The sequence below is a fragment of the Myotis davidii genome, unplaced genomic scaffold, assembly GCF_000327345.1.
Source record: "Myotis davidii unplaced genomic scaffold, ASM32734v1 scaffold18, whole genome shotgun sequence".
Lineage (NCBI taxonomy): Eukaryota > Metazoa > Chordata > Mammalia > Chiroptera > Vespertilionidae > Myotis > Myotis davidii.
The window spans coordinates 1411229-1421217 of NW_006292696.1; the positions used below are offsets into that span (position 1 = coordinate 1411229).

Sequence of the window (9989 nt, forward strand, 5' to 3'; positions counted from 1 at the left end):
TGGTCACCATGTCTCCTGGTCCATTTTGGCCAGCCCATTTTCCCTCCCTTGTGAGGCTCTAGCATTCTACAATATCTGAACTGGACATTTAGAGACCAGACATACAGATGGAGAACTGAAACCCAGAGTCTGGAAGGAATGTTCTAGTTTCACACAAGTGGAAGTTGGACTAGAATAGATGTTGGATGAGTCAGTTAAAAATTTTCCAAAGGTTTTCCATCATTTTTAGGGCAAAATCTTCACTCCTTCCTGAGAGCTCTGAGACTGTAGAGCATCAGCACCTGGTCCCTTCCTGCCATCCTGACCTCAACCTAGGCCACTCTCCCTTCAGCCACCAAACTAGTCACTCCAGCCTTCCTTTAGCTTTTCAGACATGCCATGTCCTACTGCAGGTCTTGTGCATATGTTGTTCCTTTTTTCCAGAAACCTCGTTTCCTTGACTTTTGGCAGGCCTATCTCCTTCTTACCCTTCCGGTCTCAGCTTAATGGTCACCTCCTCAGAGATGTCCTCCATGATTTCTCAAGGAAGACTCCCCCTATACCCACCAATAACCTTAACCATGTTTCCTTTAGAGCACTAACCCCGACTGCAATGTATTCGCTTCTTGGTGTGTTTGTGTGCGGTATGTTCCCCTACCCAGCCACCAAGGTAAACACCTATGAGGTCTAGAGCCATGTCTATTTGGCCTGTCATTACATTCCAGACACCCAGCTCTGTGTATGGCATTTAACAGGTGCTCAATACATTTTGTTGAATGAATGAACAGGGCAAGTGTGAAATCTTGGCTTTGACATAGATTTCTGAGGTCCCGACCCTGGAGATGGGACCTATGACTGTCCAGGCAAGCAGCTCATGCCAATGGTTGCTCTTCTCTCCCTGTTGGGACAGTGAGGTGCCAACCTCACCTGGGAAATAGCATGCCTAAGGCTGGGACTAAGCCCTGGCCTTATTCTAAGGAGGTGCCAGTGAAAATGGGGAAGACAAGGGAGAGGCTGTTGGCCTTCATTCCACAATCAAAATATTAAACAGTCCCAAGTGATTATTGTCACCTGATGGAGGCCAGGGTAGGAAGGGACTACAAGGGGTTCTATTTGTTTGCCTTCCCCCTTGGCATCTCTAAATACCAGCGTTTTCATTAAGAGGGTCCTAAGTCAGCCTTCTGTCAAATAAACAGGGCTTCACGGGTTAACGACCCGTGAGGGTGGCTGAGGCCCCACACAACCAGGGAGATGTTCACTCAGATGATGAGACGGCTGCAGCAGGGTGTAGATCTTGGTCCAACCCCTTCAGCTTTCCGATGGAGAAACTGAGGTCCATGGAGGGATGAGCCACTCCTTTCCCCTCCACATTCCAGACCGTCCCCCTTGGCCCATTGCCACAGCCTCCACACTGGCCTCACAACTCCAGCCTCTCTGACGCCCCAGCTGCCTTCTAAACCATCAACAGATTTACCTCTTCCAGACACATCCCCCGCTCAAGAGCATTGCATAGCTGCCCACTGCCACGGAATCGCCATTGCATTTTATGCCATTTCGTTGCCGTAAAATCCAGCCCCATTTTTGTGGCATTTGAAGCCCTTTTGAGAACTGGCCCCCAACCCACTATTGAAGCTGCTCTCCCACTGGTTTGCCCAGAGAAGAGATGCTTATTTGCAACAGTTAAGATCTGGACCTTCACTGTGAATGAATTTCTGTTAGAAGCTGTGTGAGCATCAGGAAAGCTAATTTGGATCATTTCTCCGAGCTTCCTATTCTTCCACTGTAACATAAGGATAACAATAGGATTGCACCTTGAAGCAATGGTACCTAGACCCCCGAGCCTCGCAGAGTAGGTGCTCAGTGACTATCGGTACCTCTGACCATCTCTTCTCGTCCTTAGCAGGTGCATTCAAGCACACACTCTGCCTCCCCTGTCTGGGTCTCTCAACTGGAACTACCCTCTCTTTCCTCTTCTACATTTTCAACCTGTTCAAATGCTGCTCCTTCTCCCAGGTCACCTCCTCTAGTAAGCCCTCCTTGGTTCCCCCCTCCTGGCACTCCATCAGGCCCTTGTATTAACAACATTTACCACTGGCTGTATTTATATCTATCAGTTCTGTCCTTCTCACCATCCCTTGCTCATAGTAGGAGCTCATGCTAAACCTGATAACTGTGGTTTTGGCTGAGTCCTTACCGTGTGCCAGGCACTGCGCCAAGAACTTTGCCTGAGTGGTTCCACCTAAGCCTCATAACAACCCTCAGAGGTGTGAGGTTCTATTATTAGCCTCATTTTACAGATAAAGTTAATGAGGCTCAGAGAGGGTAAGGTGGCTTGCCAAGCTCACACAGCTGAGACACAGGGTTCCAGCCCGGACACTACGGCCTAAGGAGCGCCTATCGAATAAAGCAACACCCTGGACACAGGAGCCCCAGCCCCCTGCATGTGCGTCCGGCCGGGCCCAGGTGGGGAAAAAGGAGGCCGGTCAGGGAGGAGCTATAGGAGGCTGGAGGGGGAGGGTGGGCACAGCAGGGGCCGAGCTGTTTAAAAACTGGTTCTCGAGGCAGGAGCTCCATGTGACACCTCATCTCTCAGATGTAGCTGGGAAGGGGGATGACCCAGTTAGGAGGTGGCAGAAGGCTGTTTTTGGTCGAGTGTTTTCTCGCCCCCGTTTTGGCAGATACTGCTGCTGAGAGCCGAGGGAGTCTTTCTGAAGGTCCAAAACGGCTTTGTTAGCCGTCTGTCTGGCTTGTCAGGAGGAAGTTATCTTAATGGGCTGACCCCTCAGATGTCTGTCTGGGAGCTCCTGGGACTTGGAAACAATTGCATCTGGCGTCAGGTCCATCATTGTGTTAACAAGCTAAGCCCGCTTTCCACACTCACCCCTTCAGTTTGTAAAGGGGCGGCTAGATCCCTCCGGGTGACAGGGAGGGAGCAGGTGTTCCTGAAAGTCCAGGCTGATGCTCCAGGCTCAACACCCTCCGTGACTTCCCATTGCTCTTGAAATCAAATCCAAACCCCCTATCCCAGGGCTCAGCTCTGCTAGCCTCTCCAGACTCATTATGTGCCTCATTCATTCATTCATTCATTCATTCAGGCAGGCTGGCCTTTGGGCAATAATCTTCTCCAAGTGTCTCTTCTGTGCCAAACATTCTTCTAGGTGCTGGGGGTTCCATCCAGAACAAGGCGACAGGGTTTCCTCAGGGAGCTGGCAATGTCTGCCCCTGACTCTGGTTACTTCTGCGATGGGGCCTTTGTAGATGCTCTTCTCCCTTCCCAGAATATTCGTCCCCATCGGTGACATGGAAACCTCCTTCTCAACCTTTAAGTCTTGGCTTAAATGCTGCCTCCTCCAAGAGACCTCGCCCAAACTAAACGAAGTGTGCCTCCCACCTCCCAGCACTGAACCCAGCTCTCAGCTCTGTGCTCACTTTCCTTCATACTAATCATAGTTTGTAATTATTTCATTTGTTTGTTTTTAATCAGTGCCGCCCCCCGGTGAGAGAGGGGAATGAATTATTTAACAAATGAATACCAAGCATCTACCATAGTAATAAAGGAACTAGCATCTATTGACTGCTCAGCTTTTTTTCAAATGCAGGTATTTCTGACCCCAGAACCGGCCTTTGTGCATTAGATCAGTGGCTTTGAGGATGGCTGTGGGAGCAGTGCAGGTGGACAGAGAGGAGGTTGAGCTGACCGGCTGATGGATTGGATGTGGGGAGTGGGGAAGTACCAGCAAGGCCTTTGGCCTGAGTGGCTGAAGAATGGGGCTGTTTCCTTAGGTCAGGGAAGACCAGGACAGCAGGTTTGTGTTATGTACTCAACGAGATCCAGCAAGTACTTGCAGTGTACGGACTGGGCGAACAAGGTGGCATGGTGCCTGCCCTCACGGAGCATAGGAGGGGCCGGGCACGGGGGAAGGGGGTTGCCATGGTCACACAGTGAGCTAGAAAAGGGCAGGGTTGTCCAATAGAACTTCCTGTGCGATGAGCATGCTGTCTCTCTGTGCTGTCCAGAATGCTAGCCACTCGCTGCGTGTGTCTTTCCAGCACTTGAAATATGGCTGATGTGACTAAAGACCTGGCTTTCAATTCTGTTTTACTTTAAGTATGAAGTAGCCACGTGTGGCTGGTAGCGTCCCAGGGGACAGTGCAGGAAAGCCCCTCTCAAGAGTTCTGAGGGCGCTAATCCACTCCAGATGGGCCCCTTTCTCTCCATCGCGGAATCTCTCCGGCCTCTTCCCTCTCGAAGTGCTCTTCATCGTTATCTTCCTCGTCACAGCTAGCTTTCAGTAACTGCCTGTTAAATAGATCGTCACATCTAATCTCCGCAACTACGGTGTATAAGGAGGAATTCATGTCCCCGCTTCACAGATGAGTAAACTGGGGTTCAAAGAGGTTCAGTGACTTGCCTGGGTTCACACAGCCAGCCCGTGGCCGGGCGGGTGAGAGCCACCGGGTCTGACTCTGAAGGCTCTGTCCACTTCGCTGCCTCCCAGAGCCAAGCCAGGCTGTGGACCCGCAGGGAGAAGATAGAGCAGGGGATGGCACACAGATGGCCTGGGGGGAGGAGGGTGACCGTGGGGAGAAGAACCTTGCCCGAGGCTGCAAGGATCCTGGTGTGGCTGGCCAGGCCATTTCTCCCCACCCCATGCCAGCCTCACCCCAGCTCCGGGGCTTGAATGAGGAACTGTGATAGAGCATTAGCAGGAACAAGGACCCAGTCGAGAGCCCAAAAGAAAGCTTCACGGCCCACGAAACACGTCTGTCCATCATGGAACTGGCCGGGTCAGGGCTGCCACAGCAGAGGTCCCGCCCCTGGCAGCACAGATGAGGAAACAGACCCAAACCGAACATCACATGTGCAGTCGGTGGCCCAGCCAGATCTCCCCACACCCAGGCCAGCGTGTTCTTTGCCCTGCTGCTCCCCATCAGCTTCTACAAATAGCTCAGTTCTCCTGGTCGTCTCCATAGCTCTTTGCCCTTTACAAACTGCTTTCACATCCATCTGTTCCCCAGGGGGAAGGAAGCCCAAAGAGGTCCAGCCACTTGTCAGCTCCTTCAGCTAAGGGTGGTCAGACAGCGGCCAGTGACCACTCCCCTTAGGCCTTCTTTCCTCCCCCTCCCCCTCCCCCTGTGTAGCGAGCCATCCCCAAATCTCAGGACAGTGGATCAGGCCTTAACAGAAGCGCCACCACCTCAGGGCTACCCTGCCACCTTTGCAGCCTTCTTATATATATTATCTGGGTAGCACCTCACATGATTTATATTAAAGTTATTTGCATGCTCAACATTTATGTAATTCCTTCCTCCTCCTCAGTATACTGAAAACTGCCCACCCTCCTTCCAGTGAAGTACGTCTCTCCTTCCCCACTCCAGTTTCAGGACTCCTGGCGGTGGGATTCCATGGCCACCCTGTCCTTCCCCCTTCCCCGAGCTCCCTCCTGCCAAAGGTCCCTAAGCTTGCATTTCTCTTTGTCCTCCCCAGACCAGCGCTACAGACAGGTGCCTCCTGCCCCTCATGTGTCTGAGGTATTTGGCTGGAGTATGTGCAGGCCATGCCCTCCCTGTGGGTGCTGCCCAGGTAGTGGACAGTGAGGGGGTGAGGGGGGCGGTGTCTGGTTCTTATGAGAGGGCTCAGAGCTGCACAGAACTTCGGTAACTACAGGACCCTCAAAGCTGACACCCCAACCCTCTTCTGATGCACAAGAGAAACTGAGGCCCAGAGAGGGAAAGGGACTCACTCAAGGCCATACAGACGACACAGAACTGGGCCAAGGCCCCACTGACTCCCGCTGACAGGCCAGATGCAGTAGATCAGGGGTGGAGCGCCTGTGTGTTGGGGGAATTAGGTGCACAGCCAGGGCTGGACCACACAGGAGGGGTGACAGAGGGTCCAGGGCTGGATTTGTGTCCCAGGCTCTGAGAGCCAGAGCTGGCAGTGTCATCCCTCAGGGCCACAAGAGGGCAAAGGAAGTGCTGACCCAGAGTCTACTCGGTTTTCCTGGCGCTACCCACCCCGCCCTTGAGGCAGAGTCTGGACTCTGTCCTCCCCTGGCCCAGGCTGGATGGGGAGGCCCCGCTGAAGGCTGTGTGGCTCTTGCCCCCTGTCCTCCAGCTGGGCAGGCTCCGCATCTAGACTCTCAGACAGGGAAATCAGTCTTAGAATTCTTTCAGCAACAATAACAAACACAATCAGAGAATCAACAAACATTGGGAGCTTCGCGTTTCCAAGTTGGAAGGGACCTTATAAATAAACAGTCTCGTCTAACACACCACCCATTGCACAAATCATTCCCCAACATTCCTGCCATATGGTTGTCCTGCCACTATTGGAAATGAATGCGATCTACCCTTCCCCACACACCCATTGCATGCCAGGGACTGTGCGAGGCGTCCTCCATCCACCTCCAGTGATCCCCTGGACATACCACGGTTGGGTGGATGCAGGAGAACTTACACTTTGTGGTAGGGGCTCGTGCTGATCTGAGGCTGGACAGACCTGGGTTTAAATCCCACCTGCCAGATGTGTGGACTTCTCTGAGCCTCAGTTTCCCCGTCTATACAATAGGGATAATAGTTGCACAACTTCATAGGTTGTTGAGAAGTATATACGAGCTGCCTGACCTGTGGACATGTTGACCCTTATTAGAATAATAATGATCCCCATTTTATAGTAAAGAAAGTAAGGCTCAGAGAGGTGGGGTGACTGTTGTGGGTCACGCAGCCAGTGAGAAGCTGTACTGCACAGCCACGTGTCAGGGACACCAGAGAGCTCTTCAACTACCGAATCCCTGAGCCCTATTCCAACCCCACTGAGTCTGAATGTCTGGGCTAGACTCTGTGCTTTCTAAAAAGCTCCCAGCCAGTTCTGAGGCTGCTGGCCAGGCGTTTGTGCCGTTAGCCTGTAGCTTCCAGGGCCTCTGCTGTGCACACTGAGGGGATGGGGAACTTGACCTCCACGGTGGTCTGGTGCACATGAGTGGCCATTCCTCAAGTCCCAAAGCCAGAGCAGAGAGAGAGCCTCTCAGGTGGGTGAGTGACCCAGGCTCTCCCTGCCATGCTCACCCCTGAAGATCTGTCCTCCCCCTGCCCACTCACACTGGCATCTGGCCCAGAGAGTTATTTATTAGGTGGCTGGGAGCGGAGGCTCCCATCAGACACCTGTTACTGGAGCCTGGACTTCCCCCTCAGCCCCAGCATCCCAGCGGCCTGTAAATCATTGATCCTGGGCCCTTTCCCCGCCCCGCCACTCTCACGCACCTCCCTGTCCCCTCCCTCCTGGGCTGCAGGGTGGCACAGGTGCTCTTAGGATGGGGGAGGGAGTGAGGGTAGCTTCAGGCATTCGGGAGTTCTGGCCCAGAGCTGTGACTGGAGCCCAGGGATCCTGTCATTAAAAACAAGTTCACATCTGCACATGGTAAAAATTTAAGCACCCCTAAAACTCCCTCCTACCCGGGGCTCCCCAGTTCTCTCTCCAGAGGCAGCTCCTGCTAATGGCTTCTTGTATATTCTTTCAGAAAGAGCCCTATGGGTGCACAAACATGTGATGGGGTATATGTGAGTGTGTATCCCCATTTGTATACAAAACCAGTAACATTATTCACAGCATTCAATATCTTGCTTTTATTTTTACTCAATACAATATCTTAGGCATTGCTCCATGTTGGTACAGATGGAGCTTTACAGTCTCTTCCGAATGATTGCATAAAGCCCGTCTCCATGGATGTGCCATCTTTTATTTAACATGTTCCCTACCTGTAGCATGTACAGTGATTTTAGTCTTATGTCGCTTCAAACAGCCACAGCTTTGGACATATCTCTGTGGGACCCGCTCCTGGAGGTGGGATGATTGGGTGAGGGCGATGTGATGCTCAATGAGGCGACACATCACCGAGCTGGGCTCCTGTGGGACTCCCTGGCTCCTGGACCACACAGCGTGGCAGCCAACATTCTGTTCTTTAGCAGAGCCATTTTCTAAACTCTTGTGTTTTGAGCAGCTCTATCAGTGGAAGTTGGTCAGTAGGTTCCTGAGCCCACCAGCCCCTCTCCTGGGCCCAGAGGGGGAAGGGGGACGGGGAAGACCAGGTCTATGGGCTGTGTCTTCACTGGCAGCCTTGCTAGAACAGAGAGGACTAATTATGCAGATAGAGTCCTACCTCCCAACTGGCCTCACCCCCTACCCCCAACCTGGATTCTGGGAAGAGCTAGGCTAGAGGTCAGGAACCTGAGCCCGGGTTCATACCACTACCAGGCAGAATAGCCCTAAGCAAGGGCCCCTTTTTAAGACTCAATTTCCCCCATCTATGAAATGGGTGTGATGGATCCCTGCTTGCTCATGAGAAAGGATGGGAGTGAGAGCTGGGTGTCTTGGGGGACAGGTAACTGCATAACCACTGCTTGGGATCTCAGGCTGAGGTTAGGGTGGGCAGGGAGCCTCATTCCCCACCTCAGGCTGTAAGTCTTCTAGGCATTTCCAAGGCCCCCAGAAGTACAAGTAGATGGGTGGTCTGCTGTTTGAGCTTCTGCTGTCAATGCTTAGGTGGGCTCCATGGTGAGTCCTGCAGCCCCTAAACCTGGTGTTTGGGGAGTCATGAATGAGAATGGAGAGTGAGAGCTCTAGGCCATGGGACGCGGTCTTGGGCGAGTCCGACTGCCAGGGCCTTCAGTGACCCTGACCACAAAGGGAGGCTGGACTGGAAGGACCCACCAGGCCTCTCTTATTTGGATCTCTGGCAGCTGTATAACCATCCTGAACCGTGGTCTCTTCATTTATAAGATGGGAGGAGACGGAACTCCCATGACCCCTTCTGGGTTTAGCCCGGCGAGCCCAGTGGGCTGTTGTTGCAGAGCTCTGGGCTCTGGGGGTGGTGGCATTAGGCAGAACTGATTTTGAGCTTCGTTGAATTTTCTAGGCCAAGGAGGGGCTCCATCTGGACCAAAGCCTTAGCAGCCACTCCCTTGTCCCTTTCCTGGGCCAGGCCGGGCGGCGAGCCGAGGCTGTCCCGTGCTGCGTCGGGCAGTGAGCTGAGGGCAGTGGATGTGGGAGCGTCCAGCGCGGTTCCGCTGCTCTGGCAGGAAACCAGGGAAAAGAGCCCAGTAATATCTGTTGTCTCCCATTCTCCACAAAACCATTTGGCTCTGGAGGAGCCCAGTGCTGTCCTGCCAAGTTGCGTGGGCTTGGTGGAGGGGGTGGGGCCTGGATCGGGGTATGGGGTAGTTAGGACAGGGGTGCTAAAGGACAGGGGAGACCAGAGCTGTGACCCAGACAGAGGTGAAGGTGGGGTGTTATGGGGCACTTGGGTGAGGGAGGGGAGATTGATGGGGATTCAGAGACCCACCGTGCCCTGGTGGGACGCATGTGTAGGTCTGAGAGTGCTTGCATGTGCCTCCTATTTATAGCCATGTGCTCAGCTTTTTACAAAGAAAACTCATGTTTAGTCAGGCCTCCACACCAGCCCAGGCCAAGCATGACTCTTAATATTCTCTCCAGACAGACCTCTGATCCCAGCCCCAAAATAAGCCCTGACATTAACCCCAGTCAGTCCTCCTATCCAATTCCTGGCCCCAGGCTGAGTCCCATTTAGAAGCCAACCCACCACCGTCTCTCTCCTGGGTTATTGCAGGTCTCTGTGTGCTTCCTGCTTCTTCTTGCCAATCTGTTCTCCATGCAGCAGCTATTGAAACGTACTTCAGACCTCGTGTCTCCTCTGCGCAGAACCCTGCAATGGTTCCCATCCCAGACACAGGAAAACCAGGAGTCCTTTCAATGGCCTGTAAGGCTCTGGGCAGCCACCCCTCCACCCTCCCTCAGTGCATTTCAGCCACGCCTCACTGTTTCTTACACACGTCAGATGTCAGGCATGTTTCTGCCTCAGGGCCTTTGCACTTGCTGTTCACTCTGCCTGGAGCCCTGAATCTTTCAGTTTTGCTTTTCCTGATGTACCCCAGTGCCTGGCTCACAGCAGGAGCTCAGTAAGTACTTGTGAGCTGAGCAGTCAGTCATTCCT

General features: G+C 53.1%; 1 protein-coding gene across 1 annotated transcript in view; it reads left to right on the top strand.

Annotated features, from left to right (window-relative positions):
- The window catches only part of CDX1 (caudal type homeobox 1), a 12444-nt gene that overhangs the window by 389 nt on the left and 2066 nt on the right, over positions 1–9989 (top strand). The gene's annotated exons all lie outside the window — the stretch shown is intronic.